Here is a 25,196-nt window from a genome sequence, read left to right as displayed (position 1 = left end):
AGTCAAGCAACATTATTAATGGGATAGGATTCACGGAGGAATGAATCAGGGAACCCTCTAGGTGCATATGAAAATGTTCATATCTTGTGTCAAATGTTAGAACATCTTTGAAAATAGTACATAAACAGTCTGAGCAGTCAGTCTAGTGGATAAGATCATAGGAGAAGTTCAGAATTGCTAGTCTGTTTCTAGAGTAAATAAACAAACTATGGCAGGGCAATGTGATACAAGCCTGAAATTCTAGCACTTCGACAGGAGATTAGAGAATGGAACTACATTGTGATATCTTCCCTGGACCAGGTAGAATAATTTTGTCTCAATTAAACAAACAAAACAACAAGAAAGGAATACACAGTTGGAATTTGGGTCTAATTTTCTCATTATGTTTTGAGAAGTCAATTTTCCTATTGAAATGCAACTCATATATATCCTCACTTGTGTTTTAAATGCTCTCTTCATTACAGAACATTCTAGATGCAAAATGGCTCATTATTCCCATCCAAAAATTTGCAAAAGTGAGTAAGCACCATTCTGTTGGATTCCAAAGTAATGTTGAAGAATTACAAAAGCATAAGCCTGGAGAAATTGCAAAGTTCATCTAATGTAGGACTTTGTAGACCTTGATAAATTAGAATTTAGATTTAAAATATATATTTTGGTTTTGTTTGTAATCTTATATTCTATAGGATACTACAAAATTCTTTTTAAGTAGAGGGATTAATTGAAAAATTCACAAATGATTCTGGCATTCTATTTTCCTAGAATATTCTTTCAAGAGAGTTATAATTAGAATATAGTAAATAGATAATTCCCACTGTTCATGTATACCATGTTAATGTGAATAATCTAGACAGAGTTGCCAACAAATGGATGACAGTAATTTATAAATTTATAAAAACAGCATTTTTGGAGGGTTTAGTTTAAAATGGTATGAAGAGAGTAATTCTGTGACATCTTCTTTCTTCAACCTATAAGTAACACAGGAAGCCATTTCTTTATTTACGTGCCTCTGTATACATTGAGGAAAATGCTAGGTTTGGGGTTTGTATTCAACGTTGTTTTTGTTTTATTGGTTTGCTTAGAGCTTGAACTCTTGGCCTGGACAGTGTCTCTGAGCCTGTTTATGCTCAAGGCTCCTACCCTACCACTTCAACCTCAGTGCCACATTGTGTCTGGCTTTTACGGAGAAGTATATTGGAGATAAGATTCTAAGAAACCTTCTTGCCAGAGTGGGCTTTGAGCCATAATTTTCCGATCTTAGCTTCCTCAATATCTATGATAATTAAAAAAGTATAAATATAAATAATATTTGCAAGTGAGGAAAAATGATGCAGCTCAGTTTATTGTGGTGTCTTTCCAGAACACGGAGGAAATCACATTAGCAGAAGTGTAGTATTTTTCACAATAGAGATAAGCTATTCATGATATGAATTAAGGAATTTTAAGGTGCCCCTTACAAGTTGGAAACTGTTGGGCTAGGATGACTTCATGGCATAAATCTTGGGATTGATGGTCATAGAAATAACAGCTTACTCTGATAAAAAAAATTGCTTACTCTTGACGAATTAATTATTACAGATGCTTCATAGTTTTCTCCTCTACGAGAATGTGGCTATTTTTCTGTTGACTTCTCAATCTTTAACACCCCATTGGAAACTGCATCTATTGCAGAATTTCATAACATGTAAAAAAGTACTGTTTTGAATCTCTCAGGTATGGAATGTTGAGAATTTAAAAATGAGTAATTATGAGTAGTTATTTCTCATAGGAATTTTGAAGAACACATGTATTGTGTCCTCTTAACAACTTATTTAATTTTAAAAGTTTTGGACTTCCATAGCATTAAAGTGGTTTTCTGTTTTAGAATGAGAAAGTATTAAATTTATTCTTTTTCGAAAAATTCAGCAAGTATATTATGAAAATATTGTCTAGTTGGATAACAATCACGTTGATGACCCTCTGATAAAGAAGAGGTAATTAATTTGAATTGGATGTCAAATAGTACTGATTTTTAAAATATTACTACATAAAGAATAATATTTACTGTGCCAATACAGTGAAATTACATTTTATGCAGCTTATTTTTTCAATTTTATTATCAAATTGATGTACAGTGAGGTTACAATAATTGTAAGGTAGTAAATACAAAACATTTCAAACTTGTTACCCCCCCCTCATTTTTCTCACAGTTTTCCTTCACCCCTCACAAGCTGTAATGTACATTTCCAATATATTGTCTTGTGAGTGTTGCTATTGCATTGGTTTTCCCTTTGTCATTTGTCTCACCACTTTGCTCTTCCGCTTCCCTTCCTTATTTAAGGTAAATGCATACACAATACAAAATCAAATACAGCAGGAATGAACAATAGGGGAAAAACCCAGAGAAAACAAATCACATAGTTCATCAAAAACAACAACCACAATTGAAAAAATCTGGTTCCATATCTTGGAATTCATTTTGCTTAGCATCAGCTTATATGGTTATGTATACGCAGTACAAAACCACTGGAAAATAATAGCTGCATGGACACCATATCATAAAAACAGCATGTTAACTTCTTGATGGTAAAGGTGGAATTAGGATTGGTGAATTCGCGGTTCTGATAACAGTATTTCAAGGGTTTTAAAGTTATGACAGGTAAATTTGAGTTGTTCAAAATTTTTAACAACTTAGCCTATTAAGAACATTTAAAATTGCCTGGGAGAATAGGCTTTCATGCAAAGAAATCCACGGAGACTTAGTAGAGAGGAAGCAATGTGGGTGAAGATTCTCATTTTCACACTAAACAAACAAACCTCAGAAACGTTGCTGTAAATCCTGTAGGTTCCCTTGGAATTATCCTTACCCAGGAAATACATTCTTACGTTGAAACAAGGATATACTTGAATTTAAATTCAAATTCTTAAAAAATAAGACATCAATTTTGTGAATTTACCTTTAATTACCAAACCGTAATTCTCTGAAAAAGATAATTTGAGTCAAAATATTTAGGGAGAAAGTGCCCTCCACAATGAAAGAAGGTGTTGGGATTACACATTTCTGTTTGTAACACTTTCCACAATGTCTTTGCATGTAAAGCAGTGAAACACAGAAAAAAATCTGATGGGATACTTCAAACCAATGATTTCACATTTCTAAGTGGCTCACAAAAAATAATATCCTTAGGTGAAGGGTAAACAAAGGAGGAGGATGCAATGCTTGGTAAGAAATGTATGCATTATCCTGCCCATGTAATTGTAACCCCTCTGTACAGTATGTTCTCAAAAAAAATAAAATAAAATTTAAAAAAAAAAAAAAAAAAATAATATCCTTAATAACATGAGATAGTGAAGACTTCTCTTATTACATAAGCCAAAATGTTTTGGGTTCAGAAAAGAATTGAGCAAATGGAAAAGGTAAGAAAACATAGTTCTTAGAAAGCCTTGCTAAGCGTATTGGCTTCAGCAGTGAAGGGAGGCCAAACTTTTTTATATAAATTGTGTTAATATTTTTTTTGGAGGTCCAGTCGTGGTGCCTGAACTCTGGGCCTCGGCGCTGTCCCTCAGCTCTTCAGGTCAAGGCTAGCGCTCTACCACTTGAGCCACAGCACCACTTCCGGCTTTTTTCTTTTTGCTTATGTGGTGCTGAGGAATCGAACCCAGGGCCTTAGGCATTCAAGGCAAGTGCTCTACCAAAGAGCCAACTTCCCAGCACTAAATTGTGTTAGTAATTTTACTACCAAAAGTGATTTTACAGAGCCTATTTGGCTCACTACAATGCAGAACAGATTGAAGACATGAAAATAAATTCCACATCCAAATGAAGCAACTTAAATAGTTTTAAAAGAGAAATCATGAAGATGTAACAGTGGTGGAGCCCATATAGTCCTTCAGCTTCACTAAACTTGAAGCCAAAATGCTGTGATTAATTGGAAATCAGGCAAGAGCTAAGAGGAGGACATAGAAGCAGGACATAGAAGCATTGTCCTTTTGTAACAGACACTGTCTTCCTAGGTATAGGTGATTTAACTCTACTCTCCTCCATACATCTTGGTGAACAAATGCAAGACCAAGAGAAAAATCATCTATTGAAATAATTTTGCATAGAATAACTTCATTGTTCCTGATATGGTATCTAAGGAGAGTCTTAAGATAGAAGATAAAAGTGCAGTATTTTTCAGTTTCCTCTAACCATCTTCTTAGCAAAATATATCTTTTAGGTTAGAATGGATTGAACCAAAAAGTGATGGAGTACTTATTTTTGTGGGCACTTTAGACACAAGAAGACTTTCAAGGTAAAAGAAAAAATACAGCCAAATATTTGTGATCACAGCTTCTTGGACTGTTTTCTGGAGACAAAGTTTTACATTAAGTTTCAGGGCAACCAAAGGCAAGAGGGAAGTTTAATAGACTTGCTTGGCCAATTAAACAGCATGAAAGAAGAAAATGGCAAATAATATTTAAGGAATTACTTTGACCAATTACTTTGTCAGAAGAAAGAAGGAAAAATATAATTCAAAATCAATTGACTTAAAAGTATGAAGAAAGAGTAGTGAAGAGAGATTAGAGAAAACATTGAGGATTGTTTTCTCTCCAGTGGAGTAATGGGTTCTTGATCTTGTTTCTTCCATTCTGTCTTCACAAGCTATCAAGTGTGTCTCACGACTGGATTATCCAGTTTAGACAGAGAACTCATAGAAGAAAGATAATATTTGCAGCAGATGTAGGTGATTTATAACCTTAGACAGTCTATTTAAATCTGTTCAAAATTCTCCCCATCCCAAACTTCTCTCTTTGTATAGCTTGTTTGCTTTTCCCAAGATGACCCTTCCTTCATTAACTGCTTAAAATTTGTGGAGGTCATATTCATACTTTCTAGAGATTTCAGATTGGTTGTGATTTTTGTGTGTTTTTGTTTTTTGTTGTGTTTTTAAACTGAATTTCAAAAGGTTGTGCAAGTGTTACAATTAAATATATCCATCTAATTGTCCAATGCTCTTGGATCAGAGTCATTCCTTCCATCATTCTCAACCAACCCCTTCTCCAAGATTTATTTCAGATTTACCACTTCCTTTATCATATGTATAGATTGAGTATTCTAGCTATACTTGCCCCTTGTTCATTTTTCATTCATTCTATGTCATTCCTTTCTGTTTTCAACTTCCTGATAGTCATCCTGTTACACTGTCTATTAATACTTTGAAAGGTTTATGTACATTTCATGGAGTTTCCATACTGCATATGCTTGAACTAATGTCAGCTTATATTTCCATAATTCATTCAAATTTGCAAGACAGGAGACGTGAAGCACCTAAACATGATTTTATTCTCATCCATTTGGAAGATTAATCTTTAGTCAAAAAGAAATTTAAAAAATTGGCATAGAATGTATTCCTAATTACCAGTTTTTATAAATGGCTTTGTACAATGGAGTGATTGTTTTATTTTACATGGGATAATATTTTCTACTACCTATAAGTTTTGGAAAAAGAAGAATACTAAAATTTATTCCTATAGAGGAATATGATAGAAATAGAAGACAGATTTTATGTTTGTCATATCTCTGATGAGTACCCATATTCAAGACTTAAGTCATATTTCTTCCTATGTTAGACAGATAGGGAAAACATATTATTACATATGATAAGACAACTACTTGTGACTTTTTAAAATGTACCTTATTAAATGATGACATTGACTTTATTAGCTAATATTTGGGTTTGAAATTTGGGAGGCTGATCTACCTAAAACATTTCTGGAAGGCCCTTACTGAAAAACACAAATTGTGGGTGGTACTATTTCTATACTTTAATGAATGGTTGAACGTGTTGGGCATTAGTGCTGGGTAAATGATTCAACTCTATTGTAACTTGCTCCCTACACTTGAAAAACTTGTAATGTCACTAAGTATCATCTACTTGTCAAATGTTATTTTGGCGAATGTGATTTCAAAAAGTTAATTTGAAAAGGAATAATTTTCAGAATATTAAATGTAGATCATCATTGGTTTGAGAGTGACATTTTTATACCACTGAAACATGTTGTACTGAAGTCCCAGTGTTTTGAAGCACTAAGGATCTTCTCAGTATTTTTCTGAATTACATTTGAACTCTAAGTAAATTTTTCTGGGCCTTGGTAGACCAATTATGGATCTATCCTTCCAGGAACTACTTTTTGGCTCACTTATGCAGGACTAAAATCTTTCATTAATCATAGGATAGGGGTATTAAAAATAATCTTATGACACTTTGTGAACTTGTTCACTCATATGGGCTGGTCATCTGTAAGTTGAATGTTTGAATTGTCATACATACTCTCAAATTTTGTGATCTCATCTTTCATTTTAAGTTGCCCTGCATTTCACAATTGCTTACTGCTAATTTCTGCATATCAAGGAATTGGGGCCCTTAAATATAGGAAATTAGAACTTGAGATGGATCTTCAAATACTTTGTGTTGGCATGTTGCATGGGCCTTGGTGAGAAGTCTTGCCTCTGTTATCTGATGATGCCGATAACTGGGACCTGGGATCCTAGGAATCATTGTGTCATGCAGAAGAATAATATTTGTTAGACACCTTATCAGCAAAATTTGGGCATAATTAGTAGGAATGCTTCAGAAATATGGAGAAAAACAATTTGGGACCAGCGAGTTAAAACAATAAACAGAGAAGCAGAGCAAAATCCCTTTTAGATTAGCGGAAAACAACATTTTTTTTTTACCATGTGAATTCAGAAGACCAAGAACAGTTAGAATGTATCACAAGTTTATACCAAAGACATTGCTCTGATACTTTATATATTCTAATATACATTTTAAACCTAATTATTTATATTCCTATTCTATTTATTGGAATAAGTAAATATTAATTTATTAGTGAAATTATCAACTAATTCTAGTAAGTTTCACTGTGTGAAATATAAAATCAGCACATATAAATATAAAATATATAACTATATAATATAAGAAAAAGACACATGTTTTGCATTGTTCTGTTGTGGTTACAGTATCAAAGGCAACTCTGTTTTAAAGTATTATTCCATTATCTCTACCTCAGTGTTTGATAGAGTTGGACCTAAAGCTTTACCATTAAAACATTACCAATTAAAGGCCTAATAATGAGGAGAAACATCTGGACTTCTCCTGCAACTATGAAAATATTTCGTGATAGAAATGCAGTGGTGTAAGTTCCTGCCTGGTTGGATGGTAGACAGGCCAGGACATTAAGTAATCACGCATATGATCAATTTTTTCACCTTCTTGGCTTTAGCTACTTTTGAAATGTTAGATATAATAAACAATTATATTTTGATAAAATACCTTCTAGTCTGAACAGTTCTGACTGAACTGTTCATCTCTCTATGATCCCTTGTAACATTTAAGTTTTGTTCAAGTAAAACAATCTATGCTGTCAGGGTAAGATATTCTGATTGGTCTGTTCCTACATGGGAGAAGAGTAAAGGGTCAGGTAGACATTTGTGCCAGTAAGACCTCATTTGGGAAAATGTCAGCTGCAGAATGTTATAAGTAGCTCTTAAGCAAGGCTTACTTTGAATCCATTAGCTCCACAAACCTAATTCAGTTGGATCAATAAGTACTTGAAAAAGCCATCACCTTTGGACCTAGCTATAAATTATTGAAAGTATGATCAAATTCCAAATGAAAAAGACTTAAAATTGTCATTGACAAAAAAAAATTGCAAATGTGAACAATCGATTGAACATGTAATTTTTCCCCTATTCACAGAATTTTAGGGAAATAATAGCATTGTTAGGAACAATAAGATTTCCTTGTTCCAAGTAGGCACCCACGGATATAAGCCTGTATAAAGATTGCATCACTAACTACTTAAATTTAGAAGATACTACATGCTTCAGCAGCACGTATTCCCAAATTACAATATGGAGATTAACATGGCAATTGCACAAGGATGATATGAAAATTTGTGAAGTATTACGTATTTTTCATTCTTCAGATGCAAGAAATGAAAAATAGTTATTAAAAAGTTGATTACAGGGCTGGGAAGGTGACTCAGTGGTAGAGCACTTGCCTTGCATGCTCGAAGCCCTGGGTTCGATTCCTCAGCACCACATAAGCAAAAAGAAAAAAGCCGGAAGTGGCGCTGTGTCTTCAGTGGTAGAGCGCTAGCCTTGAGCTGAAGAGCTGAGGAACAGCGCCCAGGCCCAAAGTTCAGGCCCCAAGACCGGACCCCAAAAAAAAAAAAAGTTGATTACAAAATAACAAGTGTAACAACAAACGTAATTCCTTTAAATTAAATTTATTTTGGCATTAGTGTATTAAATCTTCACCTCAGAAAGGCGTTTACATAGCATAAACTTTACAAAACTTTTGAAATTAGACAAAATTGTCATTTTATCCCAAAGAAAAATAATATTAGGAACTAGGCAAAAAAGGAATCTAAAACTTTCTATATGGAATACAATCTGAAAGGACACATTAATGAACCTATATATTATAAAATAATATAGAATTCAAAGTATATCTAGGAAAGAATAAAATAAATTATGAACATTATGCAAACATAGAATATAGAATATTTTAAAATATTCCTTTTCAGACAACCACCAGAAATACTTTAGTTTCTGTACTACTCATTTCAACAGATACGTTAAAATTATTTCTGATTAAAAAATCACAAACTCTGCAGAAATCATTATACATGTATACAAAAACTCTTGAATTCATTTTGACATCCAATGCAGGCAATTCACTTGGAAGAATTCCACGGAATTCATGAATTTTTACAGTAAGTATTGGTGTTGCCGGGCGCTGGTGGCTCACTCCTGTAATCCTAGCTACTCAGGAGGCTGAGATCTAAGGCTCACGGTTCAAAGCCAGCCAAGGAAGGAAAGTCCGTGAGACTCTTATCTCCAATAAACCACTAGAAAACTGGAAGTGAAGCTGTGGCTCAAGCGGTAGAGCACTCACCTTGAGCTGAAGAGCACAGACATAGCGCCCAGGCCCAGTGTTCAAGCCCCATGACCGAGCAAAAAAAAAAAAAGATATTGCCCTTATTTGGATTGTGGAAATATTTTGTATGGACACAAAGGATGGACTTGCATTTTTGAAATTTAAGAAACTTAACCCGACCATTAGGACTTAAGAGAACAATTTGTACAGCCTTCCACAGCTTCATAGAGGTAGTGATAAATACTTATGCTTTGGGCAATTTCAAATGCAGTTTCTTCTAAGTTGTTCTTCATGCCTGGTTTATATAATGGTTCAACAGAAGGAGATCCAGTGTATCTTTGCTATCTCAATTCTCAGCAGCAAGATGTAAGGGGGTCAAGAGGCCTTTAGTTAGGGCATTGGTATCTGTATCATGATGAAGTAAGAAAGAAGCCAGTCTGGTATTATTCTGCATATATACACTGTGCAGGGGTGTCCAGCCATCTACAGTTATTGCATTTGCCACTTGAGCCACCAACTCATGGACAATGTCTAAGTGTCCACTGTCGGTTTCCAGATGCAGTGGCGTATACTCATCATCATCCCCTATTATTCACATGAGTGGCCTTTTTGAAAAGTAGTTTCCGCACTGTAGTAAGCTGAATATTTTCAGTAGCCCAATGAAGAAATTTACTTGGATCCTTCTCCATTTTTTGTCTTGCAATTGATACTATTCCTTACTTTTTCATCTTGTTCCTCATCTTCCTAAGAATTCACTAAGCAGAGACTTTGAGAGCCAGTGGGAATGAGGTTTCCATGTATTTCCCTAACAGTTCACATTGGTTGAACTGGTCAGAAATATCCGGTGAATTTTCTGCATATTTTTTTCACCATGATTTAGATTCTCTTTTTCTAATTTTACTATTCGAAATTATTCTAACTGGAGAGTAGGGAATTGATGGAGAACAGAGGAAAGATGTTCCTCCATATTCAAAGGTACAGACTGAAAATGAGGACCAGTGATGTCTTCATGTGCAGCTTATTCTAGGAATGAGAAAATATGAAATAATGCCTTCTATATAAATGATTTGGGAAATGGCAGAGCAAAAAGTGAAATGATGCAACCGAAAATATAAAAGCAACATAAATTAGGATAGTTATGGAGCAATCATATTATCTATGAGAACCATGAAATAGAGAAAGGAAGAGAGATACACATGTGCAATGACCTAGCTAGCCACAAAATCCATGCCTCTGATCAATTGATAGAGCAAACAAAATTGTATTTTTTAAAAAAGATTGAAAGAGAATTTATGTATTTACTTGAAATTAGTAAATACATTTTTAGTAGCCTACATAAAGAGATATAGCTTTGACCAAATTACAGACAAGAATCTAAATCCTTGGTAATTCTAGTAACAGATCTGACTAAAATCAGTTGAATGACACTTTTCCTGTACAATGAAGAAATAGGTCCAAGCTAGTAAAGCAGCTAGAGAAGGCAGGCAGATTGTATCTGTGACAAAACTTTGTGTAAAATGGTATTGAGGATTTCTTACTGGTGATCCACTTGCACTGGAAGCATGATTCTGAACTATTGCTTGCTGATTCTGATCTATTGCTTTGATCATTATATTCTCCAAGAAGAAAAAATGAGAATTGATAGTTTAGGACTACTAATACATTTTCACCTTCTCACTAAGCACCTTCAATCATCAAAATCACATGAAGACAATAGACAGGCCTACTTTTTTAGATGAAAACGAGTGTCTTTAAAAAAACAAGGAATTTATGTAGTCATGCATAGGACTTCTATTTTACTAATGCCTCATATGTTTTAATAATGTTAGGTAACAATAAATAATGGATCTATTAGAAAGCTCTTAAAGCTCATATGTTCAATAGTGAGTTCTCTTAAACTGTATCATGGTATTTTTTGTTTATGGTCTTATGAAGAAATTTACATTACTAACTTGAATTTCTGGCAGGACAGTATCATCACTGTACATCTTGCTTCTATACTCTCAGTTTTACATTACTATCTAAGTATTTGCATTAGATAACTATAGAGGAAAAAGTAGAAGCCACACTGATGGCTCATGTCTTTAATCCTAGTTAATCAGAAAGATGAAAGCTGAGGATTGTGGTTTGAAAGCAGACCAAGAAAAAAAAGTCCATTAGATTCTGATTTGAAAGTGACCAGCAAAAGATAGAAATGGAGCTGTGGTACAAGCAATAAAATGCTAGCCTTGAGAAAACTGAAATAAAAAATAACAAATTCTGGCAAAAAGCTGTGTTTACAGTAGGAAATGCCCTGCTGTGTTAGGAGCCATTCCAGATGTGTGAGAGGCTCTGAGTTTTGTCTACAGTTGTTCGGAGAAAAATATTGCCATCTTCCCGGGGGTTGGAATATTCATGTGCTCAAGGACTGCTGAGGCGTTGGGCTACCCGTTGGTGTGTGTGTGTGTGTGTGTGTGTGTGTGTGTGTGTGTGTGTGTGTGTATTTTTCCCTCATTTTTCTCTGTCCACTTGGTGAGTGCCTGTCTGCCTATTCCTAAATTCAGATGGTGCCGCTTCTCCATTGTAACCTTGCCTTTAGCCCCCTATCAGGATCTATAATGAGTCTTCAATTGTCAGAGACCTAAGTATTCCACTTTTCCTTTGGAGCCCAAGTTCAGCTATCCATATCTTTGTCCACCTCCAGAGGAGGTGTGTGTGTGTGTTTGCCAGGGCTTGAACTCAGAACCTAGGTGGTACCCTAGGTATCTTTAGCTTGTTTGCACAAGGTTGGTGCTGTACTACTTGAACTACGGTAGCTCCGCTTCCCATCTTTTTCGTGATTCTTTAGAGATAAGAGTTTGCCCAGGCTAGCTTTGAATCTTGATTGATCCATAGGTCTCAGCTTTGAATAGCTAGGATTATAGGCATGAGCCACTGGCATCCAACTGCATGGATATCTTTTCCTACACTCTTCTGTTCTAACAGCTGTCTACTTGCCCTGGCCTAGATCTCTGACCTCCACATCAGCTTCCACCAGGGTCTGACTGTGAAGAACATAAAACTCAAACCTGATCCCATTCTTTTTCCTCAGGGAGGAGGTTATGTTTCATCTGAAGCCAGGGATAGGAGGGGTAGCTGTAGATGGGTGCTCAGCTGGAGAGAGGTAGTCTGTTTTAACCAAGAAAGGAAGTGTGGCTAGATGCTAATAGCTCATGCTCTCATACTCCTAGCTCCTCAGGAGTCTGAGATCTGAGGATTGCCATTCAGAGGCAGCCCAGCTAGAAAAGACTGTGAGACTCTCTTCTGCAAATAACCACCCAAAAGCTGGAAGAAAAGCTGTGGCTTAAGTGGAAGAGTGCTAGCCCTGAATGAAAAATGTGAGGGACAGAGCCCAGGACCTGAGATCAAGCCCTAGAACCAAGGTGCTTATGCGTGCACGCGCACGCGCGCACGCGCGCGCACACACACACACACACACACACACAAACATATACAGGAAGGTGGTAATGATGAGCTGAGCTAGAACTGGGGGCAGTCCTGAGGCACTGTCACAGTAAACTCTACAGGCATATCAAGTGTTTTCTCCCTAAATCCTTCTTGAGCTGAGGGGTCTGGGCCATGGAAGTAAGTTCCATGGAACCAGTCCCTCCATTTGTGCACTGGGCCACAGGACCAAGGAGAGGGCACTATGGATGCTCATTTGTAGTCAGCCCACGATTGCAGACCTTCCTGTGTCCCTGAGCACTGGTGAGAAAAGCAGGCCTCTGAGCCCTGGGACTCTAGGGACAGCTACTGCTACAAGCATCAGCCAGCCGGCTGTGGATTCCTGAGCCTACAAGTCTTTCATGAGCCCAACTAAACACTTGCCCAAGGTGTGCCTGACAAATTCACACTCTTGTGATACCCGCATGAATGGGCATTACCTGGTATGAAATCTTGCAGCTTCTGCCCCTCCTGGCTCAGAACTGTGGTCTGAGACGTCAATTTACTTCTCAGATCCACATTACATGCATGACAGATGCCATTCTGATTATCTCTATGCCCCAAGGCTCCACCCTTCTCTGGTACTATGTCTTGCTTTGTAGACAATGGCCTCCAAACAGGCTGCTCTCAAGCCGCGTAGGACACCTAGACATTGGGAGACCCTTAGGGGCCCACTGGAAAGTACTCTGCCTAGAGCCACAGAGGTACTAGCAGGCCAGGGGTTGGTCATGGGGCTTGAACTCTGGGACTGGGCATTGTCCCTAAGCTCTTCAGCTTACCACTTGAGCTAAAGAGCCACTTCCGGTTTTATGGAGGTTCCTTGGAGATCAGAGTCTCCCGGACTTTCCTGCTTGGGCTGGCTTTGAACTGTGGTCCTCACATCTCAGTCTTCTGAGGACTAGTTTTTCACCACAGTGGAGTAGGAGCTCCTGAAAGCTTTTCTTTACTTTTTCTGTGCCAGTACTGGGGCTTGAACTCAGGGTCTGGGCTCTGGGCTCTTAACACTTTACCACTTGAGCCACAGCTCCATTTCTGGCTTTTAGTAGTTCATTGGCAAGAAGAGTCTCACTAACTTTCTTCCCCTGAGCTGGCTTCACATAAGATCTCTATCTCAGTCTCCTGAGTAGCTAAGATTTACAGGGGTTGAGCCACTGGTGGCATTGGGCTAGAAGCTTTTCTTTTCTTTTTATTGTGAAAATACTGTACAGAGGGGTTAAAATTACATGGGCAAGATAATGAGTACATTTCTTACCAAGCATTGCAGCCTCCTTCTTTGTTTCCCCTTCCCATCCCTTACCAGCCTCCCCTCGGCCCCCCACCCAACCTTCCCCCCCCCCCCGCACCAAAGTTGTAAAGTTCGTTTTAAACATGACAACTTGTACTTCTCATTGTTGCAACGGGTCAAGCAAGCATTCTTCCCTGCGTTTGCCCTGCCTTCTACATGCAAAGGAGGTCTGAGGGTCAGGAGCTGTTAAAAATAAGATTCCAGCCACAGGAAATGGATGGGGTCCCTGGTAAAAAGCCGAGCTAATCTTCACCCTGGGCCCCTTTGTGGGACCCCACCCTCTGCCCTACCTGTGACTCAGCCTTGAATGTCCTGCCATACTTGCTTGAAGCCACAGAACCTTCATTCCACCCACACCATCTGCTCTACACCTCAGGACCTTTGCCCATGCTGTACCTTCTGCCTGAGGCCCTCTGCCCTGAATCCACATCTTAGAACTCCTGGGGAATTTTGGCACTGCTTATATCACCTCCTGGAGCAAGTATTTACTTCCCTTCTCCCACTTTTTTTTCATATTGAGTTGCTAGAGATGGAACTTGTGCAGGCTGACTGGCAAATGCTCTATCTTGTGTGTGTGTGTGTGTGTGTGTGTGTGTGTGTGTGTGTGTGTGTGCATGTGCATGCCAGTCCTAGGGTTTGATTTCATGGCCTGGATGCTATCCTATCCCTGAGCTTTTGTGCTCAAGGCTAGCACTCTAGTACTTAAACCACAGCTCTACTTCTGGCTTTTTGTGTTTAATTGGAGAAAAGTGTCTCATATAGACTTTCCTGCTTGCAATTGGGATCCTCAGATCTCAGCCTCCTGAGTAGCTTACAGAGGTTAACCACCAACCCCTACCCTCTACCCTACCTCTTACCTATAACCTCGGCCCTCCTCTGATTCCCAGAAGAATATGTCTCATCAGGCTCACTTATTTTTTTGCCAATCTTGGGGCTTGAACTCAAGTTCTGGGCATGTTCCTGAGCTTCTTTTGCTCAAGGCTAGCCCGCTATCACTTAAGCCACAGTGCCACTTTTGGCTTTTTCTCTTTCTGTGGTACTGAGCAATCGAACCCATGGCTTAGTGAGTGCTAGGTAAGCACTCTACCACTAAGCCACATTCGCACCCCAAGGCTCCCTTCTAATGGGAATTATGAGGGTGAGATTTATTGGCATATCCCTTTCGGCATATATATTGTTGACTATTTCATATCTTTGCCAAGATTTCGGACCAGCCTGTGACTCAGCCATGAGGAATGATAAATGAGTGATAGCCACCAGGCCCTAGAGGTCTAGGCTCACATCCTACAGAGGGATAGAGAATATGGAACCAGAAACGTTGACAACTCCTACAGTCTAGGTACTGTGATCTCCCTGGAGGCAGTGGCTGGCTGCTAGGTGTCCTGATTGGACACCTCAGCCAGAACATAAGACTTCAGTTATTAAATGGCAGAGAAGAATGCTTTGTTCGAGCTTCCAGCTCAGACTTAGTACTCTCTGAGGGCTTGTTCCAGCTTACCCAGGTTGGGGGACTGGGCATGGGCAACCTGCTGAATGCCTGTCATCCATACATCATCCATCCATACACAGAGATATAGAGTTATTTCCTCCTTTTTGGGGGGGCAGGGAAGGCAGTTCCAGGTTTGTCCAATGAGTCTAGGCCTTGTCCCTGAGCTCCTTTTGCTCAATGGTAGCACTCTGTCCTTGAGCCACAGCCCCATTCATGTTTTTTTTTTCCCCTGTGATCTCTTAAAAATAAGAGTGTCTCAGGCTTTCCTGCCACGGCTGAATTCAAATTGTCATTCCCTACATCTCAGCTTCCTGAGGAGCTAGGATTACAGGCAGGAGCCCTGGCTCCTTCGTTTCTTTTCTTCTTTTTGTGCTTTTTTGTAATTTTAACAATCTGAAATCTTCAAGGTGTCATTCTAATGGTTTTCATTCAAAAGAAACTAACCAGGCCTGGAGTTCGAAAGCCAGGACTGCCACCCACAAATGGAAGGAGATCCTGAAAAACTCATTCATATTCATGTGAATGCTAATGGAATGTTATAAAAGTAATAATTAAATTTGCAGTAAATTCATGATTCTATTTTATAATGCCACAGAAAAGTTATTGGATTTATATCTTCCATTCTAGCACCATTGTATGATTCCCCTAATGGAAGGATACTGACTAATTTTTAATTAATGCTTTTATAAGTATTCAAACACGATACTTCATTAAATGGAGGCATAATTTAATAACTAATAATGGTTATCATATATATAATTTAATATCCTCACATTCTCTCTCTCTCTGTATGCATATATATCTACATATCTATCTATCTATCTATCTCTCTATCTCTCTATCTATCTATGTTTCTTTCTATATATAGATATATATCTATATTCTATAGATATCTCTATAGATATATAGAGAGAGATATAGATATATCTCTCTCTCTATATCCATATATCTTCTCTATATATCTATAAATTTATAGATATATAGAGACATATATAGATCTATCTATATTTATATCTATCTATCTATCTATCTATCTATCTATCTATCTATCTATCTATCTCTCTCTCTCTATATATATATATATATATAGAGAGAGAGAGAGAGAGAGAGAACGATCACTCCTGTGGCTTGATTACAGGTCATCAGAACTTTCTGGAGCTCAGTTTGCCAGAGGCTGATGTGCTAAGACTATGATCCCATTTATGGATTGGCCATTGTAGGCCTTGAGTTGAAATCCCAGCATCGCCAAAAATTTATTCGTGCAGTAAGAAGCCAATTTTGACACTTTTTTCCTTCTCTTTGAATGTCCTGGGTCTCAGTATGATGTATAATCCATATGCAAATATATCCTATGTGATATGATGTAATAAAAGAACTATTATATGGGTAATAATACTAAATAAACAAGGGTAATAAAGATCATATGCAGTAAACCCATGCATGAAAATAGATCTCATATATTAATATTACTTTTTCCAGTGCTGGGCTTCATTTCAGGCCCTGAGAACTAGTCTGAATTTCTTGTCTTCAAGGACGGTGAGCTTTTCCCCTTCACCCACAGTGTCACAGAGTTATCCAGACCCTCAGTTCAAATAAAAGGCCTGCCAGAAAAATGGTGCAAATTCCAAATCAGGGCCTTATAATAATTATTATTTTTTTGGCCAAGCACAGGGCTTGCATTCAGGTCTTGGCATCTCTGCCACAGCCCACCCTTGGATCCTAGGACCCTAGTTCAAATCTTGAGGCTGGCAAAAAAAAGAGAAGCATAAAACTGAGAAGTTCAAGAGGTGGTTTTTTACTTTTTTTTCCCTTTGTATTGTGACCATCCTGGATGTAAATGACAAGGCAAGAAAGAGTACATGACTTTGCATTGCTGATGTTTGGCGGACTATTAAAGAAGCCATAGCCAAAACTGGCAACTTAGGTCTGGAGGTCGAATCCTGGGATTGCCACTAATGAATGGCAGAGATTCTAAAAACCCATTCCCATGTACATCTATACAAATGGGATGTTATAAAAGTAACAACTAAATTAGTAGTTAGTGTTTGATTTTATTATAAAATTATTCACAACATTTATAATACAATGAATAATTTTCAATTAATACTTTATTATGTATTCAATCATGATCCTTAAAAAAGGAAGGAATAATTTAATTCCCAGTAATCAGTAATAATATCGTATATGAAATTTCATAGTATACAGACATCTCTCTCTTGTTTCATGCATCTAGAGCTATCCGTCTATCTATCTATCTATCTATCTATCTATCTATCTATCTATCTATCTGTCTATCTGTCTCTCTATCTATATCTCTGTAGAGATATGTATCTATATCTCTCTAGAGATATAGATAGATAGATAGATAGAGATATATCTATATCTCTGTAGAAATAAATAGATAGATACAGATATATCTCTATCTCTATCTCTCTCTATCAGCCACTACTATGGCTTGTTCCCAGGTCCTCAGAACTGGCTGGAAGCTCAGTTTGCCAAAGGCTTTTGTTCTACAACTGACCCTTTCATGAATTGGGCATTGTGGGCTGTGAGTTCAAATCCCAGCATGGCCAAAATTTTATATGTGGTGTCAGAAGCCAATTTTGACACATTTTTTTCCTTGTCTGTGAAAGTCCTGGGTCTCAGTATGATGTATAATCTATATGCAAATAGATCCATGTGATAAGATGTAACAAATGAAATAGATGCTATATATGTATTATTACTAAATAAAATAAAAACAAGGGTAATAAATGTCATAAGTTTTGAACCCATGCACATAAATAGATCTCATATATAGATATTATTTTTTTCAGTACTGGGGCTTGAAATTGGGCCCTAAAATTCTTGCTGAAATTCTTGTCTTCAACGACGGTGAGCTTACTCTCCCCCATAGTACCACAGAGTTACCCAGACCCTGAGTTCAAACCCCAGGCCTGCCAGAAAAACAGTGCAAATTCCAAGCCAGGGCCTTAATAATTTTTTGGCCATGTCTGGGGCTTGAACTCAGCTCGTGCAACTCTGTTTCAGTTTTGATCATCCTAGGCTGCTGTGCAGCCTCTGGACCCACAGCCCATCCTGAGATCCTAGGACCTGAGTTCAAACATTGGGACCATCAAAAAAAAAAGTAGAAGTGCTAGGAAGATGGCTCAGTAAATAGTGCTTGCCTTGCATATATAAGGCCCTGGGTTAGATTCCTCAGCACCATATAAGCAGAAAAACCTGGAAGTAGTCTTATGGCTCAACTGGTAGAGAGATAGCCTTGAGCTGAAGAGTTGAGGAACAGCACCCAGACCCAAAGTTCTGGCCCCCAAACTGAAAAGAAAGGAGAAGGATAAAACTGGGAAGTTCCAGAAGGCAGTTTTATATGTTTTTTTTTTCTTTGGATTGCAACCATTTTGGTTCTAAATGACAGGGCCTGGAAAGTGTACGTGACCTTGCCCTGCTGAAGTTTGGTGGGCTATCAGGGAAGCCATAGCCAAAATCAGCAACCTAGCCCTGGGTGTGAATCCCAAGACTGCCACCTATGAATGGCAGGAGATCCTAAGAAATGCATTTTGATATATATCCATACAAATGGAATGTTGCAAAGTAATAATTACATTAGTAGTGTATGATTATATTATAAAATTATACGCAATAATTATAGTATATTGACTAATTTTCAATTAATACTTTATTATGTATTCAACCATAATACTTAAATAAAGGAAGGAATAATTTATTGATAATTCGTAGTAATATAGTATATATAATTAATTAATATACAGACATCCCTGTCTTGTTTTATACATACATTATATATGTACTTATATATGTATGTGTATATACGTGTGTGTGTGTGTGTGTGTGTGTGTGTAACAATCTACATATCTATTTCTACACTTGACATTCCTGGGGCTCTGTGGTAGAATGCTCGCCTAGTATGTATGAAGCCCTGGGATCCATTCCACCATATCACATGCACAGAATTAACAGCAAGTAGTGCTGTCATTCAAGAAGTGGAGCACTGCTGTTGAGCATGAAAGCTTAAGGATTGTGTTTAAGCCCTTACTCAGGCCCCAGGACTGGCACCAAAAACAAGTTAGAATATTCTGACTGCAAGTATAGAAGGCCAGGATTTCAAATACCTCATCACAGAGCAAGCTGCGAGTCTGAAGCCAATGGATGCCACCTAACATAACTTAGCCAGAGGTCAACAGCTGCAACCCAGCACCATGGAACCAGATGATGCTGGCTCACCCCTTGCTGCTTGGGGGATGAGATCAGACACTGGTGGGTTGAAAACTCAGCCCTGACAGGAAGTCTGCAAGACTCTGAGCTGTGCCTCAAAATGGTAGCGCTCTAGCCTTGAGGAAAAGATCTTCGGACAGTACCTCCAACCTGTGAGTGAAATAAATCCCCGAGGCTGATGATACTCCCCACAAAAAAACACCCCTCTAAACCGTAAGATGTTAACTTGTGTGGTTTGTGATGTGTATGTGAAAGAGTGGTGATACTGATGAAAGCACCTTAAATCTAAAGACAGTTTATACTATACAGCTATGTGATGAAACCTTCCTGGGGTGCTCGGTCCTGAGTCTTTCACGGGGTGCTGGATCATTCATGGGGTACTGTGTGCTGAGTCATTCACAGGGTGCTATGTGCTGAGTCCTTCATGAGTTGTATTCTTTCATCTGGTCCTTATAAGAGCTACACAAGTAAGATGATTGTGCAGATGAGTAAGTTGAGGCTCAGATATGTCCCCAAAGCAGGGCCAAATTTATGTATATATTTAGCTCTAGTGACGTCTCCTGCAGACAATTGTTTTGGTTTAATTTTCACCATCATGAACCTTGAACTCACAGCCTAGGTGCTGAATTTCTTCTTGGGCTCATGGCTAAAGTTCTACCATGCTGAGCCAAGGACCTCCTTGCAGCAAAGTGTCAGGGCTTAGGTGTCTTTAGCTGAGGTCTATCATCCTGTCTGCTCAGGAAGCTGAAGATCTTGGTTCAAAGCAATTTCAGATCATGGTCCAAAGCCAGCCTGGGCAGGAAATTCCTTGAGATGGTTATCTCCTAAAACCACCAGAAAGCCTGAAGGGGCCCTGTAGCTCAAGTGCTAGAGCGCTAGATTTGAGCTGAAGAGATGAGAGACAGCACTCAGGCCCAAACTTCAACTCCTCCAACTTACAAGAAAAGAAAGAAAGAAACCTGAAGTGGAGTGCTGGGAATTTTTCCTAGGGGTAGACTGCTTTGCATGTGTGAAACGCTGGGTTTGAATCCTCAGTACCACATCCATAGAAATGGTCCACATCCCTGAAATGGCACTGTGGCTCAAGTGGTAGAGTGCTGTCCTTGTACAGGAGAAACTCAGATACAGTGGTTAGGTCCTGAGTTCAAGCACCAGGACTGGTATATGCACACACACACACACACACACACACACACACACACACACACACACACACACACGGAGGCATCGTTGCCAATAATGAATCATTTCATTAGGTATAGCTCCCTAATTGTCTACCAGGAGCACTCTTGAATTAATGGTAGCAGTTTGTTTCAACATTGAAACATAGTCTTATAAAGACAGGATGAGTGCAGGGAACTTGGCCTGCCCCGGGATGTGGCACAAATGAAGTTTTCCTGTCAAAACAGAGCACTGGGGAGAGAGAGAGCTTGGGGTAAAAAGAGGCCTTTTTCTCCTGACCTTCAGAGCCTGCCCACACTCATTCTCAGTAATTGGCCTGGATGAACTGTTTGTTACACAGCTGTACAGCAGTGAGGCCTTTTGTCTGCCTGTTCCAACAATGAAGCAGAGTTCCTCCAGCAGCCTGGGGTATGGAGAACCCCTCAGGCTACTCTGGGAACATTGAGGGTAACCCCGGAATATGCACTGTTTAGAAAGCACTGTCTGTGCTATGAAACCATTCTATTCAAAGCAAATTTCCTAGCTGGGTGCCTTTCTTCATAGAACCTCTGGATGTTCACTGATACAAATGCATGCATACATACTCAGATACATGGAGTTAATGGCTTTTTTGTAGCAGGTTCTGAGGCTTGAACTGTTAGCCTAGACATTTTCCCTGAGCTCCTTTTACTCAACGAACCATTTTATTGTGTCTTAAACCATGATTATGATAGCCTGGGATGCAGCTTCTATACCCACAGATGATCCAGGGAACCTAGGACCCGAGTTCAACTCCCAGCACTGGCAAAAGTACATCAAACCAACAAAAATGGAGGAGGAAAAACCCAGGAAGTTTCACACAACAGTTTTACATTTGTTTCCTCAGCACTGTTACCCTCCTTGGTCTCAATGACTAGTCTTTTAATTGTATGTGACCTTACATGACAAAAGCTGGAAGGGTATCAGTAAAGCCTGAGTCCAACCCAGATATGTAGGCCCTGAGTTCGATCCTGGGACTGCACCTACACACGGCCGAAGATCTAGGAAACTTGTTCCTACGTATTGGAACACTAATAAAATGTTTGAAATGTACTAATTGAATTACTAATTAGTTAGTCATTCTAGTATAAGATTGTATGTAATAAATATAGGTCATTGATTAATTCTTCATTAACTGTTCTACCGTGATTAATTAATAGAGGCATAATTTTAGACCGAATAATTGGTAGTAAAAGAATATATTAAAAATAAGATATAGACATCACTCTTTATATAGGGTTATACACTAGAATCTACATAAATGTATATCTGTCTGTATATATTTATGGATGTATATACATATGTAAATACACACAAAAATGCACACACACACTGCAATCTAAACATCTATCTGTTTATATATTGGCCATTCCTAGGGCTTGATCTCAGGTCCTCAATTTTGCCTGCCAACTTCACTTGCATCAGACTACTCTGCTAACATTTAACCATTCATGAAGTGAATTCATGAGTTCAAGTCACAGAACTGCCAAAAACTTAATCCTGGTGGACACAATAATTGTCCCACTTGTTTTCCTTATCAGTGAAAGTCCTGGGTCTCAGGAATGATCTAGAATACATAGGGAAATTTTTGTCTTATGTAATAGGATGCAAAAAATGGTATATATAATCATGCTCACTAAAAACATAAAAAAATTAATAAAACACAAAATAAAATGAATACACTAACCTTAATATGCAGTAAATATGTGTATGTAAATATAAATCATCTGTTTAAAATGTATAAGTATATTATTCTTTTAAGTGCTAGGAATTGAATTCAGGCCCTAGGAACAGGCCTGGATTTCTTGTCTTCCAGCACAGTGAACTTCCCCATCCCCCACAGTGCTGCAGATTTACCCAGACCCTGAGTTCAACTCCCAGGCCTGGCAGAATAAAGGGCATGAATTTCAAGCCAAGGAGCCTCATAATATTTTAACTGTTTTTAATGTATGAATATATGTACCTATTTATTTATTTTTATTTTGTCAAGCACAGAGCTTGAACTCAGGTCGTGGCAATTCTGCCTCAGCTTTGATCATTCTAGGCTGGGGTGCAGCCACTGGACCCACAGCCGAACTTGGGTTTCTGGGCCCCAGAGGCTGACAGGAAAAAAATAATAATGCGACACAGAAATAAAAAAAGGCAACTTGCAGATGGTTGCCAGTTTTACATTTGTTTGCTTTGCAAGGTGACCATCCTGTGTCTGAATGACACATTTGAAAAATGTCGGTAACCTGGGTTCGCTGAAGGCTGGCGGGCTACCAGGAAAGCCATAGGCCAACACGGCAACATAGGCCCTGTGTTGGAAGCCCCTTCCTGTCCTCTAACAATGGAGGGAGATCTTAAGAATCTCATTCCTATTCATAGGAATACCGATGGAAGATTATGAATGGCAAGGTGGAATTGGTTGTTTCTGGATACTACTATACAATTAGACAGAGTGATTTTAGGAGGCCAATGGATATTAATGAGTTTTTTTAAACATTCAAAGAATATTATTACATGGACGCAATAGTTTCCAGACAGTGGATGATTTAATTAATAATTCATTAAGTATGAAAAGAATAATATTAATTATATGGAAGTATACTAAATATCCAAGAATTGGTAGAAATGTGGTTAATATAACTGAAGAATGTATAGACATCTCTGGCACTCTATAAAGATCTATATTTTATTGTGTAATACTATCTGCTTGTCAATCTGTTTTTATTTTGTCCATCCCTGGGGCTCGATCTCAGGTGCTGGAAATGACTGTCAGCTAAATATGCTCCAGGCTGGCATGCTGACACTCAGCCTTGTAGGCTGTGAGTTCAGATGCCAGCACTGACAAAAATTGAATCGTGTAGTAAGAAGTCCATGGTGACTCATGTTTTCCTTTTCTGTGATAGTCCTGCATGTCAGGTGTGAAGTTCCATACATAGGCAAATCTATATCTTATGTAATAAATATTTCATGTGTAATAACCATCAATAAAATAAATGGTAAATAAATGAATAAAACAAAAATAAAATGAATAACTATACTAAGTGCGATATAGGGGCTCTATCTGGGGCATCTGGGGCTCTATCTCAGGGCCTAGGAAAGGCCTGGCAGCTGAATTGGCTATAGGTTGCTATGCTGACCATCACTCATTCATGAATTGAACCTTCTAGGCCCTGAGTTTAGATCCCAGCACTGCCAAAAATGTAATTGTGGAGTTTAGAAGCTGAGTGTGACACACATTTTCTTTTTCTTTGAAAGTGCTCAGTGTTAAGTAGAATGTATAATTCAGATGCAAATCTATATGCTATGTAATAGGATGTCATAAATGGAAAAAATGACATAGGTGGAAGAATTGTCACCACAATTCTAATGACAGCTTGTTGAATAGAGCTATGTGCTGAGTCCTTCATAGGGTGCTCTGTGCTGAGTCCTTCATTGGGTGCTGGGTGCTGAGTCTCACAGAATGCTGTGTGCTGAGTCATGCAAAGAGTGCCATGTACTGTGTCCTTCACAGGGTACATTCTTTCATCAGGTCCTTGTAAGAGTTCTACAACTGAGATGATTATGCAGACAAGAATATTAACTCTCAGATATGTCCCCATGGCAGGAAAAAAATTATATATTTCTGAAGAGTAATGAGTTGTCTCCTGCAGACAATTGTTTTGTTTTGTTTTTTCTCAGTCATGAACCTCGAACTAGGGGCCTGGGTGCTGCCCCTTACCTCTTGGCTCATGGTTAGCACTCCACCACGTGGAACCAAGGATGCCCTTGCAGCAGAGTTCACAGCCTAGGGGTCTATAGCTGAGGTTGTCATCCTGCCTTCTCAGGAAGCTGAGATCTGAGGATCTGGATTCCAAACTATCCCAGACACAAAAGGTACCATGAGCCTATTTTCTCCAATTCACCACTAAGAAACCTGAAGTTGAAGTTGGGTGTTTGGTGCTCATGCCTGTATACTAGCTACTCAGGAGGATAAGATACAAGGATCATGGTTAAAAGCTAGCCTGAGCTAGAAAGTCCCTGAGACACTTAGCTCTGATGGACCACCAGAAAAACTGAAATGGCGTTTTGGCTCAAGTGGTAGAGCACAAGACTTGAGCTAAAGAGCTCAGGGACAGCACCCAGGCCCAGATGTCAACTCCTACAATAACAACAACAAAAAGAAACAAACTAACAAACCTGAAGTAAAGGGCTGAGAATGTGCCTTAGGAGTAAAGTGTTTTTCATATATGTAACCCTGGGTTTGATTTCTCAGGACATCACTAAAAAAAAAGCCTGAAGTAGCTCTGGCTCAAGTGGGAGAGGGCTATCCTTGTACAAGAGAAACTAGTTATAGTGCTCAGGTACAGTGCTCAGGTCCTCACTTCAACCTCAAGGAATGGTGTATGAGTCTGCGTGCATGTGCACGCACACACACACACACACACACACACACACACACACACACACACACAGACTAGAATTGATGCTGTTACACAAAATGGTAAAACAACAGGCTTCTGTACTGAGCTCATGGTCAGCACCCCAGGCTTGTTTTCAAATCCAATACCTAGCCACCCAGGGCTCAACTAGGAGAGGTCAAAGGTTTCAAACCCTGATGAGATTCACCAGCCCTTGATGACAGGAAGCTTTG

The 25,196-nt window shown here is 38.6% G+C and overlaps 1 pseudogene; it reads left to right on the top strand.

Moving 5' to 3' along the window:
- Positions 1-7,846: 7,846 nt before the first annotated feature.
- Positions 7,847-7,943, top strand: LOC122100634 (annotated as a pseudogene).
- The last annotated feature ends 17,253 nt before the right edge of the window (positions 7,944-25,196 follow it).

Source organism: Dipodomys spectabilis, unplaced genomic scaffold (genome assembly GCF_019054845.1).
Source record: "Dipodomys spectabilis isolate Male_0828 unplaced genomic scaffold, ASM1905484v1 ptg000590l, whole genome shotgun sequence".
NCBI classification, from domain to species: Eukaryota; Metazoa; Chordata; class Mammalia; order Rodentia; family Heteromyidae; genus Dipodomys; species Dipodomys spectabilis.
The sequence above is the reverse complement of the archived record's forward strand: the minus strand, read 5'-3'. Positions and strand labels throughout refer to the sequence as shown.